Source organism: Leucopleurus acutus (assembly GCF_964270905.1).
Source record: "Leucopleurus acutus genome assembly, chromosome: 3".
NCBI classification, from domain to species: Eukaryota; Metazoa; Chordata; class Mammalia; order Artiodactyla; family Delphinidae; genus Leucopleurus; species Leucopleurus acutus.
Genome location: NC_139145.1, coordinates 36,882,464 through 36,903,778, shown reverse-complemented (window position 1 = coordinate 36,903,778; position 21,315 = coordinate 36,882,464).

The window sequence follows — 21,315 nt, the reverse complement described above, 5'->3', positions numbered from 1 at the left end:
TGCACCACAACTACTGAAGCCCGTGTGCCTAGAGCCCATGCTCCGCAAAAAGAGAAGCCACCGCAATGAGAAGCCCGTGCACTGCAATGAAGAGTAGCCCCTGCTCGCCACAACTAGAGAAAGCCTGCGAGCAGCAATGAAGACCCAACGCAGCCAAAACTAAATAAATTAAAAAAAAATTACTTCAAGTAATATGAGAATAGTAAAGAGGAGTAATTCTAAATTAATATATTTCATATAATATGTGGTTTTAAACATGAGCGTAAGGAATAAAAAAAGTCATTAGAAGTAAATGTTTAACTCTTCTACCTTAATGTAAAAGTTTATGTGCTTAAGTCAGCTAGAAATAGTTTAGGAATCTTCTTACTAGGAAAATGGAGGAATCATATTCAGGGTCACAATCTATTTTGGTATATATATGGTAATAAGTGCTAAAAAATAAGCCAAAATAATATTGGTAACAATATACTTTTAAAATACCAGATCTTCTTAAAAGTAATCAACCTGATAATTTGGAGTAGTTCATTCAGGTCTTTTGTCCCTACCTGGACTGTTTTTCTCTTAATTTACCATTGTCTCTTTCTATTGATCTTTTTGTTTGTTTGTTTATCTTCTGGCTTTTGTTGTTTGTAAGAGACCCATTTTTTTTTTTTAATATCTTTACTGGAGTATAATTGCTTTAAAATGGTGTGTTAGTTTCTGCTGTATAACAAAGTGAATCAGCTATGTGCTTTTCTAAGAATTTGTCCATTTCTTCCAGGTTGTCCATTTTATAGGCATATAGTTGATTGTAGTAATCTCTCATGATCCTTTGTATTTCTGCAGTGTCAGTTGTTACTTCTCCTTTTTCATTTCTAATTCTTTTGATTTGAGTCTTTTTCCTTTGTTTCTTGGTGAGTCTGGCCAGTGGTTTATCAATTGTGTTTATTTTCTCCAAGAACCAGCTTTTAGTTTTACTGATCTTTGCTATTGTTTCTTTCATTGCTTTCTGATCTGATTTTTATGATTTCTTTCTTCTGCTAACTTTGGGGGGTTTTTTGTTCTTCTTTCTCTAATTGCTTTAGGTGTAAGGTTAGCTTGTTTATTTGAGATGTTTCTTGTTTCTTGTGGTAGGATTGTAATGCTATAAACTCCCTCTTAGAACTGCTTTTTGCTGCATCCCATAGGTTTTGGGTCGTCGCGATTTCATTGTCATTTGTTTCTAGGTATTTTTTGATTTCGTCTTTGATTTCTTCAGTGATCTCTTGGTTATTTAGTAGTGTATTGTTTAGCCTCCATGTGTTTGTATTTTTTACAGATTTTTTTCCTGTAATTGATATCTAGTCTCATAGTGTTGTGGTTGGAAAAGATACTTGATACGATTTCAATTTCCTTAAATTTACCAAGGCTTGATATGTGACCCAAGATATGGACTGTCCTGGAGAATGTTCCATGAGCACTTGAGAAGAAAGTGTATTCTGTTGTTTTTGGATGGACTGTCCTATAAATGTCAATTAAGTCCATCTTGTTTAATGTGTCATTTAAAGCTTGTGTTTCCTTATTTATTTTTATTTTGGTTGATCTGTCCATTGGTGAAAGTGGGGTGTTAAAGTCCCCTACTATGATTGTGTTACTCTCGATTTCCCCTTTTATGGCTGTTAGCATTTGCCTTATGTATTGAGGTGCTCCGATGTTGGGTGCATAAATATTTACAATTGTTATGTCTTCTTCTTGGATCAATCCCTTGATCATTATGTAGGATCCTTCTTTTTCTCTTTTAATAGTCTTTATTTTAAAGTCTGTTTTGTCTGATAAGAGAATTGCTACTCCAGCTTTCTTTTGATTTCCATTTGCATGGAATATCTTTTTCTATCCCCTCACTCAGTCTGTATGTGTCCCTAGGTCTGAAGTGGGTCTCTTGTAGACAACATATGTATGGGTCTTATTTTTGTATTCCTTCAGCCAGTCTAAGTCTTTTGGTTGGAGCATTTAATCCATTTACATTTAAGGTAATTATCGATATGTATGTTCCTATTACCATTTTCTTAATTGTTTTGGGTTTGTTAATGTAGATCTTTTCCTTCCCTTGTGTTTCCTGTCTAGAGAAGTTCCTTTAGCATTTGTTTAAAGCTTGTTTGTTGGTGCTGAACTCTCTTAGCTTTTGCTTGTCTGTGAAGGTTTTAATTTCTCTGTCGAATCTGAATGAGATCCTTGCTGGGTAGAGTAACCTTGGTTGTAGATTTTTCCCTTTCATCACTTTAAATATGTCCTGCTACTCCCTTCTGGCTTGCAGAGTTTCTGCTGAAAGGTCAGCTGTTAGCCTTATGGAGATTCCCTTGTATGTTATTGGTTGTTTTTCCCTTGCTGCTTTTAATACTTTTTCCTTGTTTTAATTTTTGATCGTTTGATTACTATGTGCCTTGGCGTGTTTCTCCTTGGATTTATCCTGTATGGGACTCTCTGCGCTTCCTGGACTTGATTGACTATTTCCTTTCCCATGTTAGGGAAGTTTTCAACTATAATGTTTTCAAATATTTTCTCAGTCCCTTTCTTTTTCTCTGTTCTTCTGGGACCCCTGTAATTCGAATATTGATCTTTTAGATTGTTAAACCGTAATAAGTACAATTTTTCCTTGAGTGCCAGTCTAAATATCTTCCTCCTCAAAACACAGACTATGGGCTTCCCTCTTGGCGCAGTGGTTGAGAGAACACCTGCTGACCGGGTTTGTGCCCCGGTCCGGGAAGATCCCACATGCCGCGGAGTGGCTGGGCCCGTGAGCCATGGCCACTGAGCCTGCGTGTCCGGAGCCTGTGCTCCGCAATGGGATAGGCCACACAGTGAGAGGCCCGCGTACTGCAAAAAACCCCAAAACAAACAAACAAAAAAACCCCACAGACAATGACTAAGATTTAAGTCCTCATTAGTGTTCATTTTCTTCCGGTGTCAACCCACCAACTTTAAATATACACATACACAATTACATACACATGTACTTCTTTGTACTAAAAAAAAAAAAAAGTAAAGTCTATGCAATTTATGATGATTTATCTCACAGTAGAGTTTTATTCGTTATTCACTTCAGTTTAGCATGTTCTCTGTTCCAGGTACTGTTTTAAGAACTGTGCAATTATTACCTCATTTAATCCTCACAACCCCGTTTTTAGATAGATACTATTTTTATCCATTTTTAACAATGATAATCTGAGGCACAGAGAGGTTAAGCAATTTTCTCTTGGTCAGTAGCTAATAAGCTACAGAGCCAGCATTTGAATTCAGAGTCCAAGCCTTTCACAATTTTGCTATAGACTGACACTGGCTGGATGTTCTTGTTTACGTTTACTTAAAATAAATTTTTTGTAAATATAAAATACAATACATGCTAATTATTAATGGAGAGTAGTAAGATATGTAAGTTGTTAAAATCTTAGTCTATGGTAAAATTGATAAAATTGATGATAGTCACTCCTAACCTACCAGTTTCCATAAAGATAGCTACTGTTAAAGTTTGTTGTATATTATTTGTCATATTTCTGTAGCTTGTGACTAACTTTATTATGTGTTGTGGATGTTTTTCCAGGAAAGGTTGTGTGGTTCTGTCTTAATTTATCTTACTGGTTCTATCGTATGGGTATACCATAATTTATTTAGTTATTATGCTATTCATTGCTATTTAGATTATTTGTAGTTACCGGAAAACAGGAAACTATATGGAAATAAGTATCCTAGTCTTTAACATCTCTGTAAATGCAAATTTCATTTTTCCAGTTTAGGCCTAAAACCTTGGCATTATCCTTGATATCTCTCTTTCTCTAACACAGAGATTGTCGTATCGAATTCAACAGCAAATCCTATTGATTTTAATTTTTACATATATGCAGATTCTGTTTTTTAAATATGTTGGCCATTTCTCAGCACCTCTTATCACCAACATCTGGTCCAAACCGTCCTTGCCTCTTATCTAAATTATTGTCATCATCTTCTAGCAGTGTCTCTTCTTCCCAACAGCAGCCAAGAGTCATTTTTTTAAAACTCAGTCAGATAAAAATCACTCTGGTCAAAGCTCTTCAGTATCTCCCATTTAACTCACTGAAATCCACAGTGTTTGCTATGGTCTTTTAAGGCTCCCCATAAACCAGCATCCTGCTACTTTTCTGACCTGGACCTCTACCATTCTTCCCCCATATTCACTGCACACCAGTCACGCTGAAATATTTGCTATTTCTTGAATGTAATAAGCACAGTTTTTCCTTAGGGTCTCTGTGTTTGTAGTTTACACTGCCTAGAAATCTTCCAGCCTCTCCCTTCCCCCCATACTTTCCTGACTCACTCCCTTATTTCTCCTTTGGGTCTCTGTTCAAATGTTGCTTTACATATTTGTTGAATGAGTATTGAATGAACATATATTTGTCCATTTGAATAAATGCTTGTGTAGAATAAATTTCTAGAAACAAAGTTGCTTCTTTACGTGCTCATTGCAATTGTTTGTCTTTTTCAAATCCTCTGTTATTACACTCCTCCTTCCCACACCGTTGCCTATCTTATTTAGTGTTCTCCTGCCCTTCTTCAAAATGGTTCTGTGAGTCTATATGCTGTTTCTACCGTGGAAGGCTGGCTCGGTTTCTTTCCCTCCTGGGATCTCTGGAGGAGAAACAGGCACTAGGCAGCTGGTCTGATCCCCATGGGCCTCTTCACAAGGTTGTGATTTCAAGAGTGACCTTGGCGTATGACAGAGTTGTCATTAAACAGTTTAATAGATGAAAGAATCTCCTCTTCATCCTTCAGTCGCACTTATTTCTCCTCAAATGTCTGGCACTAAATTGTAAATACTCAATACCACAAAGAAAAGGTATAGAAAAGATTGGATTTATCATATCGGTTTAAAATTTCCAGAACATATTGAAATTGGAATAGATCAAAGACATCCTGGGATTTTAGTCATGAAAAAATACCTATCTGTATGTACCTTAAAAAAACAAAATTACAGCACTTTTGCTTATATTTACCACCATCTTTTTAAGAAAATACTATGAATATTGGTAAATTTTAGGTAATTTGTGATTTGCACTGTTCCCTGGATCTCTAAGGTAACAATGAGTAATTGGAATCATAAAATTATGGAATTTTTGTAGAAGAGCTCATTTATCTAAATCCTTAATCTTACAAAGAGAGAAACAAATCTACAGAGGTTGGGTGACTTATTCAAGGTCACACAGCTAGTTAATGGTACAGGCAGGTCTTCTGACTCCTCAAACAGTGCTCAGCAGTATCCATTGAGCAATGTCTATGAACCAAGCTCTTTGCTAACTGAAATTCTATCTGTTAGATAATTCCCATTCCTTCCAATTGTCCTGACACCCTGCAGTTTATTTAGATTACGTGATTTGGCCTCATATTATTTCTGGAGCTGGCAGGATAGGAATCACCCTGTTAGGGTGCTTAATTTTGTGCTAATGATCCTTCTTTCTGTCTGAAGTCTTCAGGTTACAGTTTTTTCAAAGGAACTCTGTGCCGCTTGTCCTTTTCCACTTGCCGCATGATGTGCACATCGGTGCCTCCTGCAGCCTTCCATTTTTAATTGCCTCTCCTTCCTAATGAAGCCTGTATCAGCTCCAGTGCTAATTGAACTTCGTCCTTCATTCAGACTGTGTTATTAAACAAATAGTCACAGTGTTTGGTCGCACTTCAATAGGATGTTTGCTTAACATCAAAAACTTATTAGTAATCCATTGAAAAGGCAATTAATGGAGGACATGTGGGTAAGGAAATGGAGCTAGTCTGCAGCACAGGACAAAAGAATGGCAAAGACGCGTTGGTGTGCTAAGGTTTAACTGTCTGTGTCCTGGAAGTTGCAAACTGATGGTTAGATTCAGGATTCTTAACCCAAGTCAATAAAGTTATCCTTTATATGAAGTAGCATGTACCTGTCTGGTATTGAACTGAAGGACAGGCTGGTTGTCTGTCTCGCTTGATCCTAACTCACCTCTCTCACTTTCTCTGTCTCTCAAACATTTTCCCCAAGCTTTTTATCATATAGACTTAAATTTATCATTATATAAAATATTGATAGGTTAGAAGGAGCAAGCAGCTCATCTGTAATCTTATCAGAGATAACCATTGATAAGATTTTGGTGTATACTCTTCCATGCTCCCTTTTAACGCACATATACAGTCTCAAAATTCGATCATCTACCACCTTGACCTATTATTTGCTAATTTTTAATTGGTAATATGTCCTGGACAATAAATAGGGACCTATACATCATATTGAATGGCTTTGGCATATTTTCTTGGATGGATAGGCTGTAATTTATTTCATCATATTGTTGAACGCTTAGAAACAAGTGTCTCTTACTTGTTTGTTTGTATAGCCCTAAGTGAGCATCATCATTTGGGTGAGTAATATTAACATTAGGAAATCAAATTGACAGACTGCTCTGTTATAGAACAATTATCCTCTGTGGTGTGAATACATGCAGTATTTGGTGTCATTAGAATACAGATTTACATCCTATGTGGCAACTTTTATGAGTATCAAATTTCCTTTACTTGTATTTATGCCAATAAAATAATTAAGAGACAACAGGTGGCTGATCAAGATATAGTCTTAGGATAATGCCTTAAGGTATAGATTTCCCCCTACCTGTGAACTCATGAGGATAAAAGATACCTAGGTTCAAAGGGAAAACAAAGTCTTAAAAGTATGAACCTAATGGTATCTGGCAATTGAGTAAGGCATAGTAGACCAAATTCTTTTTATGATCCACGTTAAATAGATACGAGAGAAGAAGAACCAATAATGGGGTTACTCCGTTTATTCCACAGACCTCGGATATGACTTGTGAAACTCCCATCTGCCTTAATGTGAGTCATGCATGGCTGGGTCCCCAAGCAATATTTAGTAAATGAATGGTGTTACTGCCTGGCAGGGACCCTTTTAGAAAGTGCTGTTGTTGGGAGAACCTAAATAGATATATATACTCTCATTTAGCTAGGATTATGATGCATAAAATGTTGGTAATAGGTTTAAAAGATTAGCATAGACCAGCTTTCCATGAGAGCGTTGCTTATATATAAAAAATTGAATGTTATTTCTAATGTCATTGTAAAAGTAAGGCTGGAGGATTATCGATTATAATTATAATAATTATAATTATTATTATAGCTTGATAATTGACTCTCTTGAGTTTTTAGCACTCGGCCCTGGGTTTTCTGTTTACCTTGCTCAAGCAATTTGGTGTAATTAATTTTAATGGCTGTATTTACTTTTAGGGTTTATACTTGGGTGGAAAGATATCTTTAGTCAAAATCTCATAGAATTATCATCTCTCTTTGAATTAAAACCATACAATAGTTTAAAATAAGAATCTCTCTAAAATTAAACGAAGAGAGCAAAATGCAGAATCTTTTAACATGTTTACAACTCCATGAAATAGAAGTGTCTGTGGATGAGGATTAGAAAGAAAAACATAGATGAAAATGGTTAATATGGTAGATGGTAACTTGATATATATTTTTAGTAAAATATAAGTACAAATTGGGGAAAGATGGCGTTGGATAAGATTTTTTGTTTGTTTGTTTGGAGATGCCTCCAACAAGCTGTGAGTTGCTCATCTGTCAAAAGATTTGGCTAGAAAAATAGTCGTTGATCATGTTGACTCATAAATATAATCAATCAGAAATCCCATGTTGCTCCATAGGCTTCTAAGAGAAAAGGAAAGAAACAATGGGTGAAATTTATGAAAGATACATTCTGTAGCATTGGAAAAGCCTCCTCCTTTTTCTCCTCCTCTTCTTTATTTTTATATCCACAGACTTGTTGGTAGTTAGCTTTTAGGAGATGTGTTTTCACCATATGATACTGAGTCTCTCAATATTATCTTAGCCTGAGACTCTGTTCCTTTTATTCTGGCAGTTAAGGCAGATACAAATATTAAAAAAAGACAGTTGTGATCAGAGGACTCCTCTACTTTTTATTGTTAAAAGGATTTTTATTAAACATTAAAACTATGAATTTTTAATGGAACACGTAGTAGTTGAAAAAAACAGAAACACAAAGTAAAAAGAAAACAAGAATAATTGATAATCCCTTTATTTAGGGATGTATCATAGTATTAAATGGTTTTATTTCATTACAGTCTTTTTATTCTGTCCAATATGGATGCGCATATGTATATTTTTGATACTATAATAGGATAATATTGTGATAAACCCTTTTATAGATACATTTGGTATACTGTTCTGAGTGTTTCCTTAGGATTAGCTAAAATTACTTAAAATTTGTCTGAAGGTTTTAAGTCACCAAGGGGCTTGGGGCCGGAGAAAGGGGTTGGTGACGTTGAAGCAGTTGATTAGAGGAGGAAGGAGTGATGACTTTGGAAATATTTTCCTCTGTTCCAGTCATCTCTCTCAGCATTGTGGAAGATAGTGTGGAATGGTCTCTGGCTTGATGATAATTCTGATGACCCTAGTTGATAGTGAGGGTATATGGGAAGCAAAACTTAGAAAAGATTCTTATGCATGTAAGTCAGTCCTTAAAAGTTGTGTAGAAAAGTGAGAGGTCATTTGAGATTATTATATGCTATAAATATTCTGATCTATAAATTTTTTTTCATTAGGGAAAATATGAATCACAGAGTGTTCTGAGTATGCTTTCTTTGAAAGAGAACATGGGTTTAGTAATAGAGACTCACAAATGCAGAAATAAGAGAAATACGAAGTTTTGCTTTTGCAAACATACTGAAGTGGAAAATAGAAAAGCCGAAATCAACAACAGTAACAGCAACAACAAAAAGCCACATCCATTTGGACTAAAATACATGTATATATAACACAACTTCCCAAGCATAAAACGAAAATTCTAGCCAAGGGAATGCAAGAAATACCTTTTGAAAAATCACTGAAATAGGCCTGTTGTTGACAGAGTTTTATTTCCCCTTTAGAAGATCTGTTTATTACAATTCTGGGAATGAGAGGGATGATTTTGAATAAAGAATAGAGCCATTTAAGATGTTGTGCACAGTACCAGAATTTATGAAGACTGGTTCGAATTAAAACTAAATGTCACCAGCACATAGAAGCCAACAGGAATGTACATTTCATTTATTGTATTGGGAATTGGGGAGGGGAACAGGAATGGGCTTACTCTTATAGGACTTTCTTTTCTACAGCACTAATTTGCATAGGCAGAACTTAGACCTTAAAGAAGCATGCATTTCTCTAGAATCTTCTTAGATGTTCAGGTTAATTTATTAAGCGGCAAGAGTTAGAATCATAGCCCCTACTTGGACAGAGTGCAAGAGGGAAAACTTCAGATGTACAGTGGAATCATTCATGCAGCAAATCTGTACTGAGCACCTACTCTTTGCCAGGTGTCATTTTAGCCATTGTAAGTACATTGGTGGACCAGACAGCCAGGTCCTTGTCTTTGGGAGTGTCTAGAGCTTGGGGACTGTTAATACACAGCAAGAGAAGGATGATTGCTCTGTCAACAATTAAAATTGGATGATTGGGAGATGCTGGAGGGGACACTTAGGTTGGATGGTCAGGGAAGACCACTGTGTTACATTTGAGAGGGTCTTGCAAAGTTAAGTCTGCTCCTTTTCCCCTGCAGTTTAGAGAAAGCTTCCTTTTGTGGGCTTTACCTTCTTGTCGAGGGCTTACTATTGTGATTTGCTTCGACTGAAGAGCTGTAAAGCTGAAATAAAGATGCAGTTAAAAAAAAGAGTTGGAGATGCATTTTTTATAAGTCAGAGGCTCAGGTGCACCATCATTTTCTCAACTCCAAGAAAATCATAAATTATTTTTTATTAGAGGGAATTTCTGCAGCTCTAGATCTTAATGATTGCTGAACAGGAGGTTTTTTTTTTTTTTTTTTTTTTTTTTTTTTTGCTAAACATCAAGTAGCTGCCAGTTTTAATTTTCTTTTAGAATTTACACTTTAAAAACATTGTTTTAGCTGTTGAACAAAACTGTCTCTTTTATCCAAGGGACGGTGCTAGAGTATGAAATGTGCATCTTGGTTTGATTTCTTCCCCTCCAGCCTGACTCACGAGTAAAAACCAGCCTTGCGTTTTATGATTAGAGGGCTAGTGTTCAATATTAATAACTATGGAAAAATCAAATTCCAACTTTGCCCTTTAATATCTTCATGCCCAGAAGTCATATAATTTGAAAATTTGAGAGCAGGCCAGCTGCATTCCTGGTATTTTTCTTGATGATGCCATGTGATTCTTTAGCACAGATTATTAGTGCAATAATTTTGGCACTTGGGATTTCAAGGAGCGGTAAAATGGCAAAAAAGTAAATTAAAAAATATTTATCCGGGGCTTCCCTGGTGGCACAGTGGTTGAGAGTTCGCCTGCCTATGCAGGGGACATGGGTTCGTGCCCTGGTCCGGGAAGATCCCACATGCCGCGGAGCGGCTAGGCCCATGAGCCATGGCCGCTGAGCTTGCGCGTCCGTAGCCTGCGCGTCCGTAGCCTCTGCTCCGCAATGGGAGAGGCCACAACAGTGAGAAGCCCGCGAACCGCAAAAAGAAAATAAATAAAAAAGTAAAAATATTTATCCAGTGTTTGTTATATCTCAGACATTTTTCTGGGGATGGAGAGACAACAGTGAACAAAAAAAGAAAAGAAATAGACAAAAGTTGCTACCCTCATGTAGAGTACGTTCAAACGAGGGGAAGTATTCAGCAATAAATACTCAACAGGTAATGCCTAATAGTGATAGATAATAAGAAGAAAAATTATAGATAAGGGTTAAAGGGACAGTCAGGTTGGGGTGAGGCTTGCAATTTTAGAAAGGAGGAGGATTGGCTTGGAAAATTCTTACTGAGTTATTACTTTTGAGTATAGAAGGGAAACGGGTGAGGGAGCAAGCCAATGTGGATATCTGGATAGATGGGAGCAGCAAGTGCAAAGACCCTGAGGCACATGCATTCGTGGTACCATCCAGGAGCTGTAAGGAAGCCAGTTTGGCTAGAGTAGATGGGAAGGAAGAAAGAGTTGTAGGAGATCAGCTCGGAGATGATGGAGATAGATCATGTAGGTTCTTATAAGCCATTATAAAGACTCTTTGGTTTTTAGTTGGAGTCAAGTGGAGAGTCATTTCAGGATTGTAAGCAGAGGAATGCCGTGATTTGACTTTCTAAGAATACACTAAAGGAAAGCAAGGGAGGGGCTTCCCTGGTGGCGCAGTGGTTCAGAATCTGTCTGCCAGTACAGGGTACACGGGTTCAATCCCTGGTCTGGGAAGATCCCACATGCCGCAGAGCAACTAAGCCTGTGCACCACAACTAATGAGCCTGCGTGCCACAACTACTGAAGCCTGCATGCCTAGAACCCATGCTCCACAACAAGAGAAGCCACTGCAATGAGAAGCCCGTGCACCGCAATGAAGAGTAGCCCCTGGTCACCACAACTAGAGAAAGCCCGCGTGCAGCAAGGAAGACCCAATGCAGCCAAAAATAAAAGATAAATAAATAAATAAATTTATGGGGGGCGGGGGAAGGAAAGCAAGGGAGGTAGCAGAGAGACAAATTAGGAGACTGTTTCAATAATCCAGGCCAGAGGAAATGGTGGTTTGGACCAGAGCAGTATCAGTAAAGGTGGTAAGAAGTTGATTTCTGGGTATATTTTGAAATTAGAGCCAACAGATTTTACTGTCGGATTGAATGAGGGTTGTAAGAAGAGTTGAGTCCAAGGTTTTTGGCTGGAGCAACTGGAAGGTGGAGTTGCTGTTTGCAGAGAATGGCTGCACTGTGGCTGATGGGGGTACAGGTTTTTAGGGGAGGATCAAGAGATTGGTTTTGGACATGTTGGGTTTGAGATGTCTGTTTGGTATGCAGTGGAGATGATAACAGGATACTGAGAATGAGTTGGAGGTATACCTTTGGGAGCAGTCAGTACCAGTCAGCAAAGAGCCAGGATGCTCTTTGCTATTGTGCACACTGCCTTCTATGTTATGCTGTTTGTGACTTGCATAAAAATTGTTTGTGACACCCTAGTAATCTAGTTTAAAGCCAGGACTCTTTTAAGTTTTTTCTCTGCTTTAATTCTGGATAGGTAATGATTTTATGTTTATTTTTCTTTTTATCAGTATTCTTTTATCCCCCTACTCATCATAGCCATGTAGCTTCTTCTTATCCTTATTTCCTCAAGGGTTTGGATGAGGGGTGAAGGTCTGGTATTGATTTATCGGCCACAGAAAAGCAATTCCTTTTTGATATTTCTCTGGAAGAAGGCTCTTTTTGGAAGAGTTGTTGTTACCTTTCCAATTAACCCATCTTAGAGTTGATTATGATTTTAAGCTTCATGGTGCAATAATCTGTAACATTTATATCATGCCATTATCTCTTTCCAAGTACTTTGTGAATGTTTGTTAATTGCTTGCCATTCATCCCACAGCAAATAAAGCTGAATTTACGTTCATTGTAGGAGATTCCCAACAGTGGAGGTTTGAGCGATGAAGTGACTGTCCATCAAACACCTGGCTGGTCAGGGAAAAGGGATTCCTAATGCAAGTAATGTTGATGACCTCATCTCCATTAATTATTATTATTTTAGTACCAGCAGCATTCTCCTCATAAAAGTCAGAACCCCAAATGAAAGAGGTGTCTTCTTTCCCTAGAGATTATGACCAATATGACCAACTTGATGAACCGATGGGCAGTATTAAGCACTAAGAGGATAAATGAGGAGGTGGACCACAGTTGCCTTAAACACTTCTAATCATGAAAACAGGGAACTGTTACCCCAGAGGTCTTTAGAGCAGGGTTCAATAATCTGGTAGAATGAGAGTAGAAGCAGTTGGCCGACTAGCTAATTACAAAGGCAACTCCACTTTTACTTGTATTGTCAGAGGACTCAGGTAAACATGTTTTATTTACTTTTTTTTAAAATTCACTCATTGAAAAATTTATTGACATGTCCTATATGATATATACTTCATAGGCTCAAGGGGATATAGTAATGTATAAAACAGACCAACATCCCTGTCCTTATGGAACTTTCTAGGGGGTGGAGATAATGTGATTAATATTTACTGATGCTTACCATTGTTAATCCCTCTTCTATTACTTCATTTAAGAAATCATTTAATAACAACAACTGTCCTGTTATTATCCACATTTTGAAGAAAAGAAAACTAAGGTATAGAGAGAATAAGTTATTTGTTCAAATCCATAGTTAGTACATGGTGGGGCTTTAGTCAAACAAAGAGAACACTCTGCTTTGCTTAATTTTCTTTCCTACATGAAGTATTGGAGATGAAGGGGGTAGTTGGTTCGAATAATTCACATTAGCCATTTACAATGATAAAATTCAACATATTGATCTTAAATTCTTGGGAGTTAGAATGCCTGCCTCCAGAATTATGTCACAGGTCAGAGAAAAAAATGGTCTCACATTGGTTTTCTCCAAGTTTTTGCCTTGGACAAGTAGGACGTGGGTTATTCCATTTTCACATATTGTCTTTTCTGTTCATTTATATTTAATGAAGACAGCTGGTTCTTTGAGATAAGTCTTATTTCTAGGATTTTTGAGATGATAGTTCAGGGCTGGCCTTAGGCAAAATTGTAAGTATGTTGAGTTAGGGATCTTTGATCATCTTAGTTTCTCACTCTGTTTCCACCCTATTTTTACTGACTTGTACAACCCCTTCTCCATTCCTTTCTACAAACAAAATGAATAACAACAGCTTAAAAGTTATTATGTGGGGAGAAAGAGTTAAATTTATGTGTTTCAGGAGGGATTCTACTTTTCATTGGCATTTCATGCAGACAGTAGATCATGGTTGAGGCCTTGTAGGACCTTTCAAAACATCTTTTAATATCTTCAAAGAATTATTAATTATGATGCAGCAGAAAGAGTAGAGACTTTCATGTTGAATGGAACTGGGTTTTAATTCTGACCCAATCATTTGTAAATTAATGGGAGGCTGGGCAAAATATTTTAATCATGGGAGCCTCATTTTCCTCGTCTAATTAGGGTGAAATAATTTCTTCTATATGTGTAGTGACTTTTTCTGTGTCTGGTACTCAATAAGTGCTTAGTAAATGGCTGCTGTTTGTTAATATTCATTCAACGGATGTTTAAATACCTATTGTTTATGGGCTAGGTTCTGGGAAGCGAAATTATGGTGCAGTTCAAATATTGTGAATACAGATGAAAAAGATGAAAATAGTATTCACTGTGAGCATCAATCACTGGAGTATGCTGTCCTTTCCATGTCTTCTTCACTCACCCGCCCCCCACCTTTCATTGGTGAGTACTCTGGTAACTAAAACACTTTGGCACCCATCGGCGTCCTATTCTGGTAAGAATTGCCTTTACTTATCATCTTGCCTTTGTCTGTCCTAAGCTTCAAGAGATTGACCATGAATGTTGCTAGTTCTATTCTTGTGGATTCCTCATTGCTGCTTTCCCCTGCTGTGTTCCTCCGTAAGATGAGGAATTGGGCATCCTGACTGTAGTGTCTGTACTTCTAATTTCTTTGCTGTGCTGCATCCTTGAAATAGTGATGACCCAATCAGGCTCTAGTGGGAATAAGGTGGAGGGGATGGATTCCAAAACTAAGTATAAGTAGGAAGCAAAGGAGAGGAAGTTGTTTTTCAAAGTTGAAACCTATAAGAATGGCAGTGCCATTAACCAAAATTATGAGCACAGAAGAAGAAGATGTTTTCAAATGGTGATGGGAAAGATGGGTAATGGGAAGATGATTTCATCTTTAGATGTATCAATAGGACATGTTCAGTATTTATCAAAGATATTCTGTAGTTACGTTTACAGAGATCTTTGAAAGAAGAAACATTATTGTATGAATTTCTCAGTCCCAGAGAACACAGAGACTAAATGTTTGAAAGTTGAATTGATCAGGAAGGAGACTAGAATTTGCAAGAGGAGTCCGGGCTGGGAAGAGAGAGATGAGGTATGGATCAGAGAGTCTTCTGAATAGTGGTCATATTTAAAGCCATGAGACTGGATTAATATATCAAGAATAGCAGGGGGGTAGGGGGAGAAGTAGAAAGAGTAGAGGGGAGGACCAGGATACGTCTGCAGGGTAGCTCACATTTAGTGAAGGAGCAGCAAGAGGACCTGCATTGGATCAGACACATAGGAAAATAATGGTCCCATGAGGTAAGAGAGTTTCAGAAGATAAGTTGTCAAGACTATAAACAGCTATATAGGGATCAAGAAAATGGAAGATTGAGAAATAGATTTAGGATTTTGTGATGAAATGGCCATTAGAAACCTTCTCAGGGGCAGTTGGGCATGGTAGTTGGCATAGATTGCTACGGATTAAGAGTAGAGACAAGCAATGAGCTACTCTTTCAAGATCTTGTATGGTGAAGACAGGGAGGGAGGTAGACAGGCTGAAAGCAAAAGAAGACTTGAGTGATAGGGACCAAGGGTAGATAGATTAGGAGACAGCTTTTGGTGGAGGGGAAGGCTCAAGTGGAAAGGGAGAGAAAAATAAAATCAACTTTAAGGCTCTTCTTAAGAAGAGTGATAGTTCTTAGTTGTAAGACTAGTAGGAAGAAGATGGATTAGATACAGATAAATGCTGAGGAGGATGAAGTAATATTAAGGATTTAAGGAGAAAGTAAAGGCATGATATAGACATTTCAGGGGATGTTAGTTTTATTTTTGAGCAGTAATCATTCCAGATGGGAAGGATAGCAGACATTTATATTGGAACACATCAACTCCATTTCACAGTTTTCTCCAGTAATGCTTCTGGGCATGTATGTGCTCTAACATTAGTTTTACCAGTTTAATTGCTAACAGGACCATCAATATAGAAATTTGTGACCTGAGTTCTCAGTGTATCATCAATATCACCTTGGTATATGATTGTTTTACTGTTTTCTATTTCTAGTCACACGTTCACTTTAATCATATTTTATGATAAAAAGCTATGTTTTTAAGAACTGCAGGTATCTATGGGATCATACTGTCTAACCCATTAGGTTGATTCCAACTTATTAGCTGCCAACAAATTGGGTTTTATGGAGGACATGACATTTCTTAGAATGATGAAATAATGCCATTTCTACAACTCTGTCTCTAGAAAGACAGGCAGGGAGCTGAGATTTAGGAGAGCCTAATTATTATTTGTGTAGCTCCGGTATCTTCTTATATCACAGGGCATGATATCATCTGTCTCATGCATCTCTCAAAGCAAATATGAGAAATCATAACTTTAAAAAATCGTTGAATACTAAAAATGCATAATAGTGTGTTTTTAATATGTTAATCAGAGGCCCTGGAAAAACCCATTGGTTTATTTGGAAGATCAATATGTTACACGTTTTATTAGACTATGTTATTTCTAAGATTCCATATTTTAATTTAAAAAGAAAGATTTTAAAAGAAAGCTATTAATTTAGTATCCAATTTTTTTATTTAAGTACTAAACATAAGTTTAGCATTCTGTCTTTACCATGCTACCCATGGTTTGGATAGATGATAAAGGGTGATAGTTTCAAAGACAGTATATACTAAGAACCTACTGTATGTCAAGCATTTCATGCAGTATTTAGAAATAAGATTGGAAAATAAAATTAAATATGAAATGATCAACATGTTAACATGTAGAGTCCAGATATATACTGGATGGTTTAAGAGTAGGGAAAGTCAATATAAGTTGTCATAGTTTGACAACCCCATTAAAAAGGAGGCTCAAGATAGATCCTGAAGGATGAGAAGAATTTGAGGTAAGTGGAAAGGTAAATATGAAGTTTCAACCAGAAATGCCCCATGGTATTTTAACTTGAAATTATAGATTGTTTAAATAGAGTTCTATCTGTGTGGTTAGACATGAGTATAAACATCTCAAACTCGAATCATTAGGTGTTATGCTCATAACAGCATTCAGACATACTTTTACACGTGCACATAGCTCTGCATACTGAAAAGTTCAGTGGAAGACAACTTTAGTGAGACTTGTATGATGGGGGGCCAGCTTCTGTAGTATTGAGGAAATGACCCAGGCAAGTTCCTTTTGTTTCTCCAAATAATAAAAAAAAAACATTTATTTTTAAGGGACTAAGGTGATTATTAACTTACAGTGGAAACAACCAACTAACCAGCTGAATTGGGCGATTAAAAAGCTCTGTTTGAATGGTTAATTTACCCACAGTAGTGAGGGCTGGGACATTGATCCAATGGGAGAGGAGCAAGACCCCCCAAAGCATGTTGCTTCCAGAAGAAGGCAGAGGTACAAGGAAGGCACAACAGTAAATATCCACTACTCTGTAGTTGAAGACTTTGTTCATTGTGTCATCTGATATTCCCTATGCAATGTTTCTGTCACATTCCATAAATACTATGTGCTGTAAGTACTTGTCAAAATGCTTTGTGCTGCAAGTCATAGATACGCAGATCTAACAGCATTGCCTCTTGGATAAACACAAGAACAGAGAGAGATTGCTTTGACAGCTCATTGATATCTATAGAACCTACAAGCTTTTTTTTTCTTTTTCTTCTGGCCACACCACGCAGCTTGTGGGGTCTTACTTCCCCGAACAGGGATGGAACCTGGGCCCCCGGCAGTGGAAGCATGGAGTCCTAACCACTGGACTGACAGGGAACTCCCTGTGCTTTATGTCTTTTCCCTCCTCTATTCTCTCTATAATTTCTCTGTTTGCTTCTGAGATGTATTACCTCCTGGTCACAAAATGGCTGTCAAATGCCTAGAAATCATCTTAACATGACTGTGTTCAAGGTAGGAAGTAGAGGATCTGCCAGGGTGACAAGAGAGACAGATCTCCTCATGTTCCTCTATCTTTTTGTCAGGCACAAAAAAATAATCTCAGGAGAACTCCAGCAGATGTGTTTATATTCTTTTTAAAATTTAATTTCATTGAGGGATAATTTATTTAAAGTAAAAGTTACCAAATTTAAGGATGCACATTAATTTTTCACAGTGTATATACAATCATGTAATCAACACTACAATCATGATAAAGAATCTTCAGAAAGTTGAGATGTTCCTTTTTAATTGGATCCAGCTAGAGTACGGTATTAAAATCTTTCTGTCCATGATGATATTTTCATAGTCCTGGTCATCAGATCTTTTTTTTTTCCTTTTAAACGAAGTTCCAAGGGTTTTATTGGCTATTGGAATTTTTTATTGGTATTTCTTTAATTGATTATCTTTTAAAAAAAAATTTATTGGAGTGTAGTTGACTTACAATGTTGTGTTAGTTTTGGGTGTACAGCAAAGTGAATCAGTTATGCATATACATATATCCACTCTTTAGATTCTTTTCCCATGATCATCAGATCTTGATGAAAGCTGCCATTACAATTATAGCTAACATTTATTAAGTGCTTACTATATTATAGCCACTATACTATTTGACATACATTACCTCCTTTAACCTTTATGCATGTTTGACATATTGCTTCATTACCTCCTTTAATTAATTCTTAGAACAACAGGATGGGATAGGCTCATAAAAGGGCTGCTGTTAGTCTGTATGGTTCCTGAAGTAGAGAAAGGAAGCCCCTCTGGTGGGAGGGGGATGACAAGTCTGACTAAGTAGAACAGAAATGGATCTGGGCTCCTGCTTTCCCCCTAAAAAGTGCTTTGTGGAGTACATGCATGTTGCCCCCGGATGAGGCAGCGTTGTCGGTTCCCATTTTACAATACGAAAGCTTCAGGTTTAGAGGAGTGAATCAGCCTACTAAATGGCTATAAATCATGCGGCGTTTCTTGGCTTTTGACAATAGGGTGCTAGCATCTTCGGTGGATCTCTGAGTAAGTGTTCTTGACTAAACAATTATTGATTATCCTCTTTAAGTTTTCCCTTCTTCCTATTATCCATTTACCCATGCCCATGTACTTACTCAGGTGTATCTGTCACCTCACTGATTTATTCACATGAAATAATTTTCTCAGTTATTACACTATTAACAACTATTGTAGTTAGTATTTGCTCATGGAACCTTATATAATTCTATTTATGTTTTTAGTGGAAATTGGTTTTAGATGATTATTGTATTAATTTTTAATTGACTAGTTACTGGCATCCTGTATGAATGAATTTATTTGCGTTCAGATACATGAAAAGCTCATGTATAGGAGGTTTCCTGTTTTTGGTAAAATCACTCTTGTTAAAAAAAAAAACCCTCAAAGCTCTTTGAATAACCATGTATCTTCTTTTATTAGTCATAGAAGATTACTGGGTTCTATGAAATTGCTTGATGATGCCATAACATAAAATGACAAATCTGGTCCAATATTATATGCCTTGTACAAGTTTCACATAATTTTACGATTTTAAACCTGTCATGGAAAATCTCAGGGGAAGTATCTTTGGGAATTGCAAAACAATGGTTTTTGAAATAAATTGTTTAGAGGTTGTCAGTCTGTATTAGATTTTGTGAATGTAACCTGTAATTGGAATTTTCTTCTTTTTCCTGATGTTGAGAGCAAGTAAATTAAAATCAGATGTTCATTTCTTGCTATTTAAGTCCATGGTTTACTCATCTTGTCTTCTGAAAAATATGTATAATTAGATCTCTTGCATAATTTAGTAAATACTCTATAAAAAGCAGTATACAGATTAGTAAGAAACTAGACATGTTGGCAGAAAAGTCTCTCAATTAGAAAATGATTGATTAGTTTTGTTGAAACTGATAAAGTACTAGTGTCATTTTTCAGGTTGTAGGTGTACAAAGCAAGTAACTTAACCTAGACTATCTACTGTGTGTTAAAATCAGAGGCTGTCAGTCCCTTTGAGACACACTCCTTTTTTGGAGTAAACTTGTTTCACTGTTACTTCCCTTTTGTTTTTGTTTCTCAGGGATAATGCTTCTCCTTGAAATGACAGAGGAGATGTCTCAAGCAAAAGAAGAATTTCTTTCCTATATGTCTGTGTCAAGGTGTAAATCTGGGACAGCACATTATTCTAGAGCAGTGCTTCTCCAAGTGTGGTTCTCAGACCAGTAGCATCAGGATCACCTGAGATCTCGCTACAAATGCGAATTCTAGGGCCACATCTCACCTACTGAATCAGAAACTCTAGGATGGGCCCAGGGATTTATCCTTGCTTTAAGAAGCCTCCCAGGGGTTTCTGATGCATGCTAAGATTTTAGACCTACTGCCCTAAAGGAAATCTAGTATACCCAATTTACCTAGGTTGCTATTAATTACTTAAAATATTTTACTCCTTGGAGTAGAACTGCTAAGTCGCAGGGTATGGACTTACTCAGCTTTCGTAGGTAATGATAAATACTTTTATAAACCCTTGTGCCAATTTAGATTACCACCAGTCTTACTGAAAGCCTTATTGTCTTTGTACCTAACTTTGTCAGACACTTTAATTTCTACAAATCTGGTGGGTGTGAAATGGTATCAAGTTGTAGTTTTAATTTGACAATCCCTAACAAGGTTTAGCATCTTTTCATCTATTTATTGGACAATCATGTTTGCATTTAAGTGAATTGCTTATTTTTATTTTATGCCCGTTGCTTGATTGGGTTGTCTTTTTCGAGTCATAGGGGTTAAAAATATTCTGGATGCTAATCCTTTGTCTTTTGGCTGGTTAAATTTTTTTTATCACTCTAATGTATCTGAGAAGAAAAGGAGTTCATAACTTTAATGTGGTCAAAACCATTTCTCTTTTCCATTTATGATTTTTTTTTCTGTGATTTATTTAGAAAATTCTTTTCTACCCAGAAAACTGGGTAGAGCTGGTATATTTTCTGGAATTTTTTTCTCCAGAAGGTGTTTAATGTCATGTCTTTAACATTTAGGTTTTTAATCCATATTAAAATTATACATATACATACATTTTATTGAGGCCTAATTCACATAAAATACACCCATTTAAAGTGTACAGCTTGGGTTTTGACAAATGTGTGCACTTGTGTAACCACCACAATCAAGATGTAGAACATTTTCATCACCTCCAAAAGCTCCCTTGTGTCTCTTTGTAGTCAGTCCCTCTAACCTTCCTGGCCCCAACCAAGCACTCATCTGTGTTGTAACCAGAGGTTCGTTTTATCTTTTCTAGAACTTCCTATAAACAGAACCGAACGGTATGTATTATTTTGCATCTGGCTGCTTTCACTAAGCAAAATGTATTTGAGATTTGCCCATGTTTTTCTATGTAGCACTAGTTGGTTCCTTTTTATTCTATTTTTGCTGAGTGCTGTTCCATTCCACTGTGTGGATATTCCGCAGTTTGTGCGTCCATTTACCTCTTTACGGTTTTTTGACTATTGTGAGTCAAGCTAGGAGTGGTAAGTTTATGTTTAATTTTATAAAAGCTGCCAAACTTGTTTTCCAAAGTAGTTGTACCTTTTTGCATTCCCACCTACCATGTAT